The following is a 15,361-nucleotide window of genomic DNA, read 5'->3' as shown; positions in this document are numbered from 1 at the left end:
CTATCACAGAGTTTCTGAACATGACAGAGAACACCGGATGGATCTCAGGATCCTCATCCGTCTCCATGCGCCATCTGTCTACTTGGGCCTGCAGGTAGGATGCAGGGTTCTCTGTGTCACCAATGGGGAGAACTCTCATGTCTTTAGGATCCATGCGGACCGGGAACTCCCTCCTGAGTGTGGCCCACAACGCCCCTCTGTAATGATCAAGTGTAGTCTCATCATACTTTCCATCCAGTATATTCAACCCTCCATTCCTCAGTACAAACTCCATTTTAGATAACCCCAATACTCTTGCCAACAGAGCTTTCAGGTCACCCACTGCAATTAGCTTTCCCACTGTGAGCTCCTCAAATGTTCTAATCCATTTAGACGCCCCGTTATGAATGTTAGGGAGTTTAGAAATAACTCCCTCCAAGTCCTGTGAACCCCACGGTTGATAATGGACCTGTTGTCCTTTGACTAGAGTAGGATAATTTCCCGGAGAAGTTTCGGGTGCTTTTCTTTCTCTCTGTGATCTCCTTAGTTTCTCATCTAACTCGAGTGGTGTGGGGCTTAGTACTGATGTACTGCAGCCAGGCTCCTCTGCCCCTTGTATCCCACTAGACCTCTCCTTCTGTCTTTCGTTCCGCTTCTTTAATTTCCTCTTAGCATTCTTAGTAATGTGTTTTACATATGGTTGTGATGACCCTTCGCCTACATGCTCAATGTCATCTTTCACATCTTCATTACTGTGCTCAACACCACTTGCCCCATCTTCGTCCTCATCTTTACTCTCACTAGAATTAATGTCAGCATTGTTACACTCTTCCCTTGCTTTCCTAATCCCCTCATAACAGTCCATGTGTATGGGTGCGCCCCTCCTCCCCTGTGTGTTACATTTATTATCTCCTTCATCTAGTGTGACTTCCCCTTTAGATTCTACGTTGTCTTTTAGCAATGGGTACAATGATACTAGTTTGTGCAGCGGTGGCTCAACCTTCAGAGGCAATGGTTGAGCTTTGTTGTTATTAGCTATTATTTCTCCCGCCACTCTCTGTAATGTTCGCCATCCCTCTCCTTCCTCTAGGAACAAAGCTAGAACTAACTTTTCCCTGTCCCTCTTTGCTAAGGCCGTTTTTCCACTTCTGTTATCTATGTAATTCCTTATCACTACCTCCATTTCCCTATACATTATTGGATCAAAAGTCCCTCCTATGGGCCATATAGTGCCTGCTCCTTCTGTCCTTTCTTCCCATTTTTCAGAGATCTTTTTCATTTCACCTTTGAGCAATAGACGGTCTCTACTCAAAATCTCTACCGCTGTTGGTGCCATTTTTAATTATTACTTTATTACTTTATTTATCTATTCTGAAGTACACTATTTATTAATAAAATTTATTTGAGTTTATTGTACTAGTTATTTTCTATACTTTACTATCTCTAAGCTACAAATGTGAACTCTTCCCAAGCGCTCGTCTCCCTCCCGAAGGTTGGAATGTGGCCCCCACCCTTTACTGTTATCTTTAACCCTGGCCTGCAGGCTCCTGCTCGTCCCCTGTGTGTTTGCTCGTGCACGTGCAGTTAGAGTCAGCGCGATGATGTTTAAGTCAAAGAAGATTTACACATTTATTCAGTACTTCAACAAATTAACTATTCTCTATCCGTCTAATTTATTTATGATTATCAACTACTTTAAACAAATTAACTATTCTCTGTCCGCCTAATTTATTTATGACAGAATCAACAACAAAAAATGAACCGGGTCGTAAAAACCTCAGAGGTAACTTAATCCTAACACGACTTAAATACAGATAATAAACCGATTCATACAATTTTTAATATTGAAAAAATGTCAGAATTGTTTGTAATCAATTACAAATAAAAGGTTGACCGAGCGCTGAAGCTGGCCTTTTGCTTAAAACATGCACGGTTGAGTAGGCCTACTCCAACTCTGAGCTACTCAACCAGAACTTAAAACAAGAACCCTATTTCCTCAAATAAAAATGAATTCATCCGCAGCAATGAATTCTAACCCAACTCCAAATGGGATCTCAGAAATCCAACGGTTACGCAATCGTTCGAACTGCGGACCCAACTCCAGCCGAGATCTCAGAAATCCAACAGGTACGCACTCTTTCGACCTGCGGACCCAACTCCAATCGAGATCTCAGAAATTCAACAGGTACGCACTCTTTCGACCTGCGGACCCAACTCCAATCGAGATCTCAGAAATCCAACAGGTACGCACTCTTTCGACCTGCGGACCCAACTCCAATCGTGATCTCATAAATCCAACAGGTACGCACTCTTTCGACCTGCGGACCCAACTCCAATCGTGATCTCATAAATCCAACAGTTACGCACTCTTTCGAACTGCGGATGTACTTTTCTATTGGAACTTTCTCACTAATTCGTTCCTCTAGAATACAGCCACAGGACTTTATAGTAGGTCTATTTGACCAAAACCTCAAAACTCCAAATAACAACAACTCGTTTACTCGTTTCAAAATAGGGAGCCACAAAGCGTCTTGGTCATTTAGAACCACAGCGCCTAGGGCATATGTGCGCGCGCACGTCAATCTCTCCCGGAGCCCCCGTATCTCTCACTCGCTCATTTATCTATAATTTTGGTTTGTTTGATCGAAGAGACACTTTACCTGCTGCTCGGCGTTCAGACGGGGCAAGAACAGATCAAACGACTCTATCCTATATATGGCAAGACAACTTACCCTTGAGCTCTGGTCGTATGATCCGTTCGCGTCCCGTCCTCTGGCCCGGCAGCTGACGAGTCCCTATTTGATCCTGTTCGTGACGCCAATTATGTTGAAGATTAATCGAGATTTAAAACACTTAGACTAATTTAAGAGAGAGTGTAAAAGAAATCGAGGGGTCCGGAGCAAGAATTGAAAAAAGACTTTATCGTGAAGAAAAACAACAACGACAACAGCCTGAGTAGGTCTATAGAGTCACTGTGGTTCACAAACTGCGGCGTCTTTTTATCCACACAAACAGAGCAGCTTCTCCTTGAGGTGTCTGCCTCCATTCAGTCATAAATCCATTTTAACCTGAATGGTCAGCAAATGGACAACAAATGGTCAGCAAAGATAGCCCAAAGATAGCCCTGCTCCTTTTAGGGGCCCCTCCATCTGTTCTAAACCCAGACCCCCAGGCACCGTGTGTTTTCCACTATTAGATATAAAGACCTCATAATAATCACAGTTTACCATAGAATATAATCAGTAATTTCTACCACACTATTCAATTAATTTGGAATTGGGGCCAGTTCATGAAACTGAGGCAAAATAAGGGGCCGGAGAATATGAGTAATTATGGTAACAAAGAAATTACAACAACATACTGAAGGAGTCAATATAATGTATTTTGTAAATGCAGAACAACAAATGAACATTGTGATGCAGTAAGACACAGAGGCCCAAGGCATTGTTGCATTGAAATGGCTATACAATGTTGAAAAATCTGAGACACAGACAATTAGAGAAATGCAATTAACTAACAGAAAACATCCACTTAATAGCACATAACTGTACCAACTTTACAGCTCGTTATCCTCAATTGACAATGAGGAGATAAATTTCAGTGTTACAAATAAAAAGAGGGAAATAATTCGCAGAAAAATCAAACTGCCCCCCTTCTCCACTGGCTAAAAACAGAAATGCAGCTAAATGGTAACTGAATCCAACTCACACTTTTTTCCTTCTAAAAAAATAAAATAGACTGCCCAATAGATCCACGCATGGACTACTACTGTACTCACTTTTGTCCATTTTGAACATAAATCAGACACCTTAACAATCAGTCTAGTACAGCCATATCACAGATATTTAAGATTGCACTCAATTGAGTTACAGGCAACATCAAATGTATATCCACCAACAACAATAAAACCAAAGTGCATAGTATGGTACAGAATATAACTATAACAACATAACAGTGCATGGCACTTTATCAAGGCAAAACATTTCAAACTGCATTCAACAATAATACCACATCAAGAAAAACATTAAGAGCATAATATGGGGTGAATAACATGTTAATTGCATCATACTGTTCAAAAATCAATCCTAATTTCTTGCTTGACTAACATGCCTGATACCTTGCATTTAGTTTGCCAACATTTGCCATCTAATGAGAAAAATGGCATTTTTTTGACTTGGCAAGAGCAGTGAAGTCAGGTGTATATGCTGTCAGGACAATGCGCAAGCACTGTTGCAGATGCTGGTCAGTGAGGGACATGCGATTGTGAGTTTTAATGGCATTCATGTGTGAAAATGACGACTCACAAGTGTATCTTGAGCCAAACATTGTCAGAAGAAAAAGTGCAAGACCCCTTGAATGTGGCTGACCTCATGGGTCCAGTATGTTCTCAAAACCTGCCTGCTGCAATGACTGTCGCAAGTCATCTGACGACTGAATGTCAATGAGTTCCAGTTGTAAAGACCCCTCATCCAATGACGATACCAGCTCCTTTCCTTTCAATGCAAAGTCTGCCTCAACATGTACACAGAAAGGGTCCTTCACCAATCTAATCACTTCACTGGAGATGCTGAAATCCGAAAACCTAGTGGCAAAATTGTTTTTCAATGAGTCAATAAACCCTGACATCACCTCGGTAATTTGCAGGCGAGATTTCTTCAATGTGGGGAAGTGGAGCATCTTGCTAAGTCAAAGATCAGCAGAGAAGAGTGAGAGCTTTCTTTGAAAAGCATGAAGTTTCTCCACAAGTTCTGCGACTGTTTTATCTCTGCCCTGCAACTTGGTTCAAATGATGGAAAACGTTGCTCAAAAAGCAAACAGCGGCATTAAACACATTTTTTTCAATTATGAAGACCGGAGAAACACCAGAATCTCCTCTCTTAGTTCACAAAAACATTTCAAAGCGTTTCCTTTGCTAAGCCATCTAATGTCATTGTGAATAAGCAAATCTTTATATTCAGCAGACATGTCAGTCAACAGCTTGCGGAAAAGGCGGTGCTGTAAACTGGAGGTACAACGGATGAAGTTTATAATTGCCATGACGGAGTCCATGGTCTATTTTAACTGACCACTGAGCTTGGCACACAGGAGGCTTTGGTGGATGAGGCAATGTAGCAATCTCACCTGCGGAGCCGCTGCTGCCATCCTCCCGGCGAGCCCCTGATCCCTGCCCACCATCAAGGGCGCACCATCCGTCACCAACATGTTGACGCGCGCCAATTCCAAGTTATTCTCCTCAAAGAATGAAGCTATTTTGGTGAACAGAATCTCACCAGTAGTGTGCCCCTCCATGGGAATTAGTCCAAGCAGATCCTCACGAAAACATTCCCCATCAAAAAACCGCACATAGAGGCACAGCTGTGCAACATCACTGTTATCAGTCGACTCATCCACGGCCAAAGACATCACCTCTGCCCTACTCAGCTTGTCCAAAAGCGTCTCGAAAACGTCCGATGCAAGGGACTCAACTCTCCTCATATTTGACGTGTCAGAAATTGTAATTTGTTTGATCGAATCGATAATGTTTTTTCGGGTTTTCTCATCAGTTACCACCTCCTCAATGGATGCACTCCTAACCCTAACCCTACACTCCTTGACTGTCTCTGAGTCTGTAAACAGCTTTTTATTTTTGCCCAATATCCATGCCACTCGTAATGATGCCGCAGTCGCTCTCTCTTGATCCGTACAGGCCCGAAACAAAATGCAACGTCTTTGCTCATAACAAGATGTAAGGCCCGTTATCTTCTGCCTCCGAGCAGCAGAGCCCGGTGGGAAAGTAGCATCAAAATTAGCATGTGTTGTCTTGAGATGCCTTCTCAAATGATATTCTTTGCACACGGCGAGGCACTCGTTGCAGATTAAGCACACAGGATTCGCATCAACGGCAATAAACGCGTATTTCTCTGTCCATTCATTGTTGAACTGCCTGTTCTCCGAGTCAACTTTTATTTTTTTTAATGTAGAGAGACATTTTTAAATCAAACTTCGTGCTTGGCTTGAAAGAAAGTCAGCGCGGCCAGAGCGGTCAGAGCGCGGCAAAAGAGCGCGGCACTAGAGCGCGAATGGGCCTCTTTGATTGGTCATGTGTGGTCCCCCAAAATATATGTCCGGCCGAAACAGGTAGATATTCTACGTGTTTTGCCACTGGCTTAATTGGGTGCATACTGCCTCCTACTGCACAAAATAATGTAAAATTAACCATAGTATTTTTTTATTTATTTTTTTCATTACCCATATGTAATAACTACACTTCACTCCAAGGGCCGGTACAAAATCCCTCAGGGGCCGGACCCGGCCCTGGGGCCGCCAATTGAATAGCCCTGACGTAGAGGCTCCCACGCGCTCTCTCTGCTGCCGTCGCTCCAGCGCAACACACACACACACACACACACACACAGCACCGCGCGACTAATACCGCTGTCACGTTAAAATTGTACCGGGGCGAAAATTGTACCGGCCTACGTCATCCATAGTAATCCATTCCAAACCTGTCTGGCAACAGACGATCGCGTCAACGGGCGATCGCGTCGAATGACATAGAAGGTTCTTGAACATTCGCGAACTCGTTCATTGAGCGTGACAAGACAGATAACACTTATTTTACAAATTACATTTATTAGCGTTCCCAACTTTATATTTGTATTGTATTGCATTGTATTTATCTATTTCCCTACACAGTAATAGCTAATTAAAAAGCACATTAAAAACTACTGTTTACTAGCTAAATTCGATTAAACAATTAAATGCTATACAAATATAAATAAAAAACAAGTGTTATCTAGCGATCTGTTATCTGTGTTATATTATTTTGTCTTCGGCAACATGAGCGCGATTGAAACCTGCCTGGCAACGGACAACCCCTTACGTAATCTGTTGTCTGTTGCCTGGCAACGGACAACTGATGACGTAGGCCGGTACAATTTTCGCCCCCGGTACAATTTTAACGTGACACCGCCGCTAATAACAACTGGTGGCGCGGACTCTGGAGAGTCAAGGTCGACACTCGCCACTGATAGTTTGAAGTCTTTGGAAACTGTTACGTCCCCCGCTAGGGGAAGGGGTGGCAACATAAAACCAGATGTCGTTGGTTAACTTGAAGTTGTTTATTTAACCCGGAGCTTGGGGTAATCAATTAAACACTAACAGAGGAGGCAAAACTACAAAAGGAAAAGGACCATTGGGTGCTGTCCAAATCGAAGAAATTAATATAACCAAAGAGAATCTCCCAAAATACACGTGCGCCTAATGTTTCTTAAAAAAAGGTGTAACTGCGTGTCGGTTTTCGATAACCTCTAACAACCTTACCCTGGCCCAGTTCCCTGGTAGCTAACAAGAGCCTCAATCAAGTAACAAACTAAGCATTTGAAGACCTAAATGGCAAGCTGCAAATCCGAGACAAGCTGCCGCGAATGTTGAGCCCGCCCGTAATTTGTCTTCCTGGATCCTCGGCTTTCCGATGCAGCAACCAATCACGTCCGGGGAAAGGCACATCAAAGCTAACATAAATGTAAACAAATCACATGCATGGAAAAACACATGGTAATTTGCATGGCCAGACAAACAGAGGGTTTTACCAGAGCCCGTTTACGAAGAGCCTGGGCACTTCCTATACGCCCCATTGTACCGATCTTGGTTGTAGTTCCATCAGACATCCACTGGGGGTGATCGCGGGTGAGTCCAGATTGAATGGGAGTCTATGGGGCTAGACGGCTAAATATGTCTCTTTCACCTGCTTGTCGTTGAAATATCGCAAATTTTATTGTAGATTCCGCAACTTCAATATAGATTATAGGTCAACTTATACTTATGTCCTTTCGATTTCTTACACTTTGGGCCGTTGTTGGCCGTACACGCTAGCATTCTGCTAATGAATGCTGATTGGTCAGGGACGGACTTGCGACTGATTACGACCAGAGACCCCTCTTGACGGCATCTGAAGCTGAAGCACAATCAGAAACATTATCTTAAGGAGGACTTTCCGTCGAAGTTCATTTTTGCGTACTGTATTTATATTTTCCTGCAGGCCCTTTTATTTTTTGTATAGTTATGTATGGTGAAAGTACATGGGCATAAATGGAATTTCTTCCATTTCTTGTGTTCAATGTGTTATATACATGGTAGGTACGGTATGACCACCTTAAATAATACAGTCAATGTCCCGCTCAATATCATTTCATCTGTCATTGTCTATTTTTCGAAAATAAAGATAGTTTAAAAAATAAATGCCTTGTAAATGTGCAAAGATGAACTGCAGTAACAGTGGAAACGGATGTTCCATCTTTTCATTTCCCAAGGACAGAAAAAGGTAACGTTCTCGCTTGCTCCTGTATGAATGGACCTAGGCTACCTGAGGCTGCACCTGGTAAGGAAAGTTGCACTGGAGCCCGGGTAAAATCGCACATGGCTTATTCAAGTTGCGCGCTAGACATTCTCTAAAGTGTCTAGACTCAAGCACTTAACTTACCTTAACCGATTGTTTCATACAAATTGTTAGTTAACGATTTAACAACTTCAACATCTGCTATTACAGTCGTTATTTTTTTTGTAGGACTTGGGCTAATGACCTTGCACAGAGGGAAAACCATCTACACCACTTGTCATTGATTTCTATGCATTCACTGATCTTTACAGATGGGTTTGTTTTAAGCCATTGAATATAATTGCTCTGCCCTGCAACACATTATAAGCTACACATGTTTTGTTAAATGAGAAATATGGTCTGGGTCACATTGAAACTGTAACAGTTGTATAACAGTAATTATACAAACATTATACCAACATTGCAACAGGCCAGTTTATTCAAACATCACACTAACAAGAACACAATGGCCCTCATTTATCAAACAAACGTAGAAATGAGCGCAAATCTGAATGCATGATTCATCTTACGATAGGACCCACGTGAGATTCACGAAACTTTCGTATCACACCAATCCCAGCGTACGAAGGATCTTGGTGTTGATAAATACGGCGGCTGAGATCGATTGTAATTAACGTAACACGCCCATATAAAAGCACGTCTTCAGAAGTCTCGCCCCTAACTTTTACGACACGGAGAAACGTCCAACGGTAAAAAAAAAGAGGAATTTTTCCGAGACCGAAATGGAGACGCTCGTGTCACTGGTGGATGCGAACCATGATGCGAACCGTCTGGTTTTGTTTGGTAGCCTAAAAGCTGGCATTAAAGGCAAGCAAAATAATAATAAATTAAATGTAACATTTCTGTTATCCAGCTTAAAACATTTCACATATATGCTATTGTTTGCATTGCGTTAAAGTTATTTTATTCCGAATAAGGTTATTGCATATTCTCGAAGAAAGTTGTCCAATCCCGGGTTGCTTTAAACTCACTTCATTTATTATAAAGTCGTCGGCATGTTTCGGCATGGTAAGTGAAGCTATACGGAGGGAATTGAATCTAACACGTGTGAGAGGAAAATACCGTGATCTACTTCAAGCCCCCCGGGCTAAGGCCCGGGTGCTCTCTGTCGTCTACCTATTGATCTCTGGCCATCTCCACCCCTTGTCCTCAGGTAAAGACCGTCAAGTGGGCGTGGCCTAGTGGGCGTGGCCGGGGTGCCGTACTGGCTTCGGCTTCTTCGTCTATATAAAAGCGCTGCTATCTGTGGCTGGAGCAGCCTCCAATAAGGTCTTGCTCCCCTTGTGGCTATGTATAGTATTTACGGCTTATATGTTTGGTCCTAATTCATTGGGTCTATGTGTGGGTAGCTTAGATTCTTAAAATACGTAACAATCCCTCCTTGGTCATCTTAGATGACCATACAATAATATTTTAAATCATAAACACCATTTACCACACCGAAAACATAGTCAAAGTAGGATAATTCATCAACACCACCAACCGAGTGGGAAAACTCGGTTTTTACCGAGCAAAAACCATCACGGATTACCATAACACTGTAACGGCATTCACCTTGTGGGTCTCATTGGGAATACAGGTCATTATTTAACAATACAACAATGAACATAAATCTTGTTATCATACAATCACATGGCCAAACAGCACACAAACAAAACCACTCATAGAAATCCTGAGCTAATACTTTTGGTCATGTGCTACAAAGTCATACAATTTTCATCATGTGAAAAAGTAAAGTAAAAATTGGTAGTCATAATACAATTTAAAAAATTCAAGATTATTGATAGCCTAGCATGGATTCGGGTGGTTCAGGTGATCTTCGTGCATTGGTTTGCTGTTGCATGTGGGTTGTTTTGGGCGTTGTTATTATCGTAGCCATTGTTTCTTCTGTCGCCGTCGGGCCTGTAATTCATGAATCCAAGACTCGTCCCTCCTTGTCAAGGGCTCAACTCAGAGAGGTTACTCCTACATCATGGGAGCCTCCAAACAGGTTCTCCGTTGTCGTCGTGTCAGTAACAGGTGGCCTGTAAAACAACCGTCTCAAGGAAGATCAACAGTACCATTATCAATGCAGCGATTCAGAAATAACGGGTTGCACTCGCAACCAAGCAACAAACATAGTCTGGTATGGTTGTTTTAAAATGTGTTATTCAAGTAAATCCGGGATATTGATTATCTTAAATACAGTTGATTCTACTAGAATAGTATAGGTGTGACTATTCTAGATATTACAGCTGGATAGGGTCGGGCCCCTCAGGTAATGTAAGCCTGAATGGCACTTGGCACTTCTGTAGCGTCCACTGCTGTGGTGATCAGCAGATGCAGTAGCCCTCGTGCGCAGGGAATACAACGGCAGCCGGTGACAATTAACACGGTCTCTGCATTTATTCCCGCGACGGGCACTTACTGGATTCTGCCTTTCCACCTCCCAAACATATTCTCCATCCATCCTGTGAAAGGGTCATTAATGCCGGAGTTCTCTGCCAATTCTAACCTGAGGGATTGTAATCATACCAGCGCCCTGGCCACCAACCCATCCGGAGCGATTAAAATCCTGCTGTTATTTGATCTCCTCATGTGACTGTTAGTCCTTGCTCGGCGGTGGTAGTTTGTAGGCTCCGGGTGTGTCTGCATCTGTTTCTGGAACTTTTGTTTCTATTGCAGAAATACAAACTCATGTACAGCAGTTAGTTGTTCAAAAACATGTTTCCATGAATTCAAATTTTAATTGTTTTACAGTATCTACTTTGATTTAATTTCACACTACATCCCTCCTTGCGCATTGCTTCAGCCATGCGCATTGAAAGATGTAAAAGGGAAATAACAATGTTAAAATTTGCATGTTCAATATCACTTCTGTGTTAACCGTATCTCATAATAACAGTTACCTTCATCATACTACCCGATTGTCCTACACTAACTATGTATATTGGATGACCTAATCTTCATTTATTCTACCTATTGCTCGCATTTGATGTTGTCCACACTTTGATTCACTCCTATGTACATCGCATACCACATCAAACGTGAATACGCCTTATTCTCTGATTCACTCCTATGTACATCGCATACCACATCAAACGTGAATACGCCTTATTCTCCGCGCCACTTTCTGCATACCACATCAAACGTGAATATGTCTTAGCAAAGTGAAGTAAAGTAAAACTCAGTTTTATCTTTACTTATTTTATAGCTACACATGTCCCGGACACGTTCATTACTATTTCCAAAACAGTTTTTTTTAGCTACGCAGGTCCCAGACCTAACTATACCATTACATGAACAGTATTTATTATTATAATTATCTAGTTTTTTGTTGGTCAACATCAAATCGATACATTAATTCAACCTTCTGACTTACCGACCTACCCGATTCTCCCCGTGTGAGCCCGCGAATGACAACTCTCCCGGGGCCTCCCCATGAGCCCCATCGTTACCACCTCAGAACACTGCAGGAACAATTAGTCGATTAACGTGTGGCTTGGAGGAGGCTCCCAGGAAGTGCCACAATCCTACGTCTGACACCCGGTGAATCTTGAGCTAGGTCAATCAAAACCGTCTAAACTAGGCAGAACAAAGAGTCATCCAAACCTACAACAATTATGCACATCTGGGTATCAAATATATGGTGATATTCTATAAACAAAACAAAAACTGAACCTAAAAGAAAAATTCAGAAGTTATCGGATGAAACAAATGTTATTGTAATTGAACTACAGCAGTTGAGCTAACTCCCGCCTTGTGCACCGGTTAAAACCATGCCGGGCATCCATCACTGCTTGGGTTGCAAAGGCCTCAGAGGTGCAGGCCTGTTGAAGTTGTTTTAGCGTCGCGCCGGGACGGGACTTTCTTCCAAACGTTAGGGTCACCATCTATTGCATATTCTCGAAGAAAGTTCTCCAATCCCGGGTTGCTTTAAACTCACTTCATTTATTATAAAGTCGTCGGCATGTTTCGGCATGTTTCGGCATGGTAAGTGAAGCTATACGGAGGGAATTGAATCTAACACGTGAGAGGAAAATACCGTGATCTACTTCAAGCCCCCCGGGCTAAGGCCCGGGTGCTCTCTGTCGTCTACCTTTTGATCTCTGGCCATCTCCACCCCTTGTCCTCAGGTAAAGACCGTCAAGTGGGCGTGGCCTAGTGGGCGTGGCCGGGGTGCCGTACTGGCTTCGGCTTCTTCGTATATGTGGCGACACGAGGAGGCTTTACTATTTTATGTCAGAGTATTTTCTCTGTTACCGACAACGCCACCTTGGGTTAGGGCCCAAGGACCTATATACTACGAGTATAATTGTCACCTCTGACGATAAGACTATCAGGTTCGTTCAATCAGGGAGGGCGGGAGACAGAGTTCAAATATAACAAAGCATTTTATTATTATCATAAACACAGTTTGGCATAAAAGATGAAAAAGAGAAGTAAGCCCAACTGGGGAAGGACGTAGGTGCAAGCTGAGGCTTACCGGCTGGGAGAGTGGTCGTCAGGGGGAAATTAAATCCAACGAAAGAAACAAGGGCACCTCACACACACAGCAAAAACGTGAAGTCCAAATGAATAAAATCTAAAACAAAGCACACGCACACGAAGGATCACCACCACCACCCAGGAGGACCACCGCCACCACCGTCGGCCTTCAGCTCTACGAGAAAGGGGCACAGTTAGGAGGGCTCACAACTGACAGACAATATCACATAACAAATCAAATCAATAAACTAAAGAGTATTAATTTGCAATAACCAAAAATCACTCAAAATGAAAGAAAACAAGAAAATTAAAAAGCCTCGGACCAGAGATATCAACTCAACAAGTAAACATAACATATGTTTTAAACAAAAATAAACAAGGGCTCAGATTGAGAAGTTTCCCTTCCAAATGAAAATTAAATGAACAACGACACAAAACTTAAGAGATTAACTCAAAACGCACACACACACGCACACACACACTCCAAACCAGGGGTGAGTCCAGGCGGAGCTCGCAGCGGCACACCCGAGCGGCAGCCACACAGGTCAGGCACACACCGCACCACGCACAGCAGCAGCGGGCCACAGGGCTAGCAGCTGGAGGCAAGCCGACCAGGGGCAGTAGACAGAGCCCCGAACCAAGTCGGCGGAAGTGGCAACGAAGCAGCAGCAATGACAATTAAGCGACAATCAGTAAATAACCAAGGAAGGTATTCTCGGTTTTGCGTTCTTAATCCCGGTTCTCAGTCTGATCATTATGCGTCCCTTCTAAAGAGGGAGAGGGGTGAAGAGTATCGGCGTAGCGGGGGAGACAGCCACCACGCACCATGCGACAAGCAGACTGTTGAAGGGAGAGGAGCGCAAAGTGAGCCTAGCACCAGACCAACAGGCAAACAACAACAACACGCTCAACATGACTCACCTATGCTCTGGTCAGCGGCGGTAAACGACCCCAATACATTGCCCCGATTGTGATGAGGATCTCGGCAGATCTATTATAGTAAGGGTTTGAGTTTTAGTAAACCGCTGATGAATGTACGCAACACAGCATGCGGAGGTGAGCCTACCTGTGCTCTGAGGTGAGCGGCGAGGGCAACGACCCGGAAATGGACGGGCCGAAGAGGCAGGAAGCGAGAGTTCAGGAGGAAGGGCACGGCCTACTTTTATCCCCTCGACAAGCAATGATTGGCGAACGGGCCGGAGTGGGCGTGGTGTAATAGAAGTCTGTGTCCAAATAGCCGTATTGCCTCATATCACTACATATATATAAAAGCGCTGCTATCTGTGGCTGGAGCAGCCTCCAATAAGGTCTTGCTCCCCTTGTGGCTATGTATAGTATTTACGGCTTATATGTTTGGTCCTAATTCATTGGGTCTATGTGTGGGTAGCTTAGATTCTTAAAATACGTAACAAGGTGAAGAAAAAATGGTCCGACATGAAGCTCAGCACCAAAAAACGTGTTGCGGCTGTGAAGCTGGCCAAGCAAGAAACCGGAGGAGGCCGGTGCAGTGCGACTGCAGCGTAACTCACGAGATGACTCTGACCAGTGCGCCCTGATGTAGACGATGCCCAACGTTGCTATCTTGGAAAATAAAAGAATCGTGCATGCCCCCAGGCCATCGGGCTACCATGTTCAGGATTGACATTCTGGCATCGCAAATAATCGGAACATTAACTGAATGGTAGCTTTTGCGGTTGATGTACGCGTAATCATTAATAGATGGTGGCTTCATACGCACATGGGTATACTCAACCGCACCAATTACATTTGGAAACCTAGCAATCGCAAAAAAATCCCGTTTGATTCCAGTTTGCTGATCGTCATTATATGGGGATTTAATATAACATTCGGAGAGGGACATTATAGCTGCCAAAACTGCTGGCATGGTTCGGCTAATACTTGGCTGGGAAATACCAGACCTGTCCCCGATCTCCCGCTGAAAGGTCCCGGTGGCCAAAAAACCCAAGGTAGAGCACACCTGCACTGGCACAGGTATTGCGTTTGATCGCCTAGTTTCTCGCCTTAACTGTGGCTCCAAAGCATTGCATAGCTCCATCAGGAGATGCCTTGGGAGACGAAAACGACTCAAGAGCCATTCATCGCTCTCCATAAAAAAATCGGCGCGGTCTCGAAAAACTCTCTCGTCTTAAGACGTGCGTTGAGGTCCTCTAACAGAGCCAGATCTGCCATCGCTGAGACTCGACCACCTATTTGGCAAAGCTCCTGTTTATATAGACAGCTGAATAAACATTTCACCTGTCACATTCTAATTATTTTCATAGCAATACTGTTTTTAATTAGGTCTGACTTGATTGTAATTGTTTGAACGGCTGGGCTAATTCCAATTTATTTAGTAATTAATACAGATGTGCAACATGGGCTACTTGTGCTGCACTATTCATCAGTGAAATACCCGTATGTTGCGCCAAAAAAACTTGCATACACGAGCTCAGACCTGACGTGAGATTTAATCTTAAAACTGACCAACAGAATTAAACTATAATAAAACCCTGATAAATTGATCTAAAAAATCAACAA

The 15,361-nt window shown here is 43.3% G+C and overlaps 1 protein-coding gene and 1 long non-coding RNA gene across 2 annotated transcripts in view; one reads left to right on the top strand and one right to left on the bottom strand.

Moving 5' to 3' along the window:
• The window catches only part of LOC132458747 (serum amyloid P-component-like), a 197,667-nt gene that overhangs the window by 42,469 nt on the left and 139,837 nt on the right, over positions 1–15,361 (top strand). The gene's annotated exons all lie outside the window — the stretch shown is intronic.
• Positions 12,753–14,077, bottom strand: LOC132459026 (uncharacterized). Its single transcript, XR_009526083.1, has 3 exons — positions 13,890–14,077; positions 13,745–13,814; positions 12,753–13,663 (listed from the first exon to the last, which is right to left on the bottom strand). It is a non-coding gene; the product is annotated as an uncharacterized LOC132459026 (long non-coding RNA).

Source organism: Gadus macrocephalus, chromosome 6, assembly GCF_031168955.1.
Source record: "Gadus macrocephalus chromosome 6, ASM3116895v1".
NCBI classification, from domain to species: Eukaryota; Metazoa; Chordata; class Actinopteri; order Gadiformes; family Gadidae; genus Gadus; species Gadus macrocephalus.
This window is presented reverse-complemented; position numbering and strand designations above follow the sequence as displayed.